The sequence below is a fragment of the Myotis davidii genome, unplaced genomic scaffold (genome assembly GCF_000327345.1).
Source record: "Myotis davidii unplaced genomic scaffold, ASM32734v1 scaffold1915, whole genome shotgun sequence".
Classification (NCBI taxonomy): domain Eukaryota; kingdom Metazoa; phylum Chordata; class Mammalia; order Chiroptera; family Vespertilionidae; genus Myotis; species Myotis davidii.
Genome location: NW_006286237.1, coordinates 392,811 through 393,488, shown reverse-complemented (window position 1 = coordinate 393,488; position 678 = coordinate 392,811). Strand labels below are relative to the sequence as shown.

The following is a 678-nucleotide window of genomic DNA, read 5'->3' as shown; positions in this document are numbered from 1 at the left end:
GACCCTGTGAGTTCCCTCTCAGCTTTAATCGGCAGCCCAGCCAGGGCCGTGGGACAGCCCGCGGGCTCCAGCAGGCGGGCGGGCGGCTGACAGAGCCCCACCCAGCCCCCAGGGCAAGCAGGAGGGTCCTGGGAGCAGAGGGACCAGGGCGGGGACCCACACTGCGGCCCTCCCCTGGCCCCCGTTAGAAATAAAAATAGTGCAGCAATGACAAGCCCCTCTGCCCCCCTCATTCATGGCCAAGTTCCCGCCCAGCTCCTGTCCACTTCCCTGCACGACCCAGGGGGTGGCTTGGCCGGGGGCCTGTTGAGTGGGTGACCCCTGCCACCCCCAGGGCCAGTGGCAGACACAGGGGGGGGCCCCTGTGAAGGCAGCAGACACGGTCCCTCAGGTTCCGGGGTAGGCGCGCTGCTGTGGCAGATACGGGGGAGGAGCTGGAAGCCAAAGAGACAGGGCGTCGGGCACAGGAGCAGTGAGGTGACCCCACCCCCGGGGTGCACGGGATTCGGGGACGAGCCAGCCTGGGGGGTCTCAGCTCAGGCAGAGGGCGTCGGAGAGGAACCCAAGGTGATCGGGGGGCGGGGAGGTCCTGGCGCAGGGCTGGGGCTGGAGGAGAAGGGCTGGATTGCTCACTCACCTGCAGAGCTGTAGACAGGGGGCCCTGCCGGGTAGAGAGGA

General features: G+C 68.6%; 1 long non-coding RNA gene across 1 annotated transcript; it reads right to left on the bottom strand.

Annotated features, from left to right (window-relative positions):
- Positions 1 to 7: 7 nt before the first annotated feature.
- LOC107182096 lies at positions 8 to 678 on the bottom strand. Its single transcript, XR_001512815.1, has 2 exons — positions 638 to 678; positions 8 to 434 (listed from the first exon to the last, which is right to left on the bottom strand). It is a non-coding gene; the product is annotated as an uncharacterized LOC107182096 (long non-coding RNA).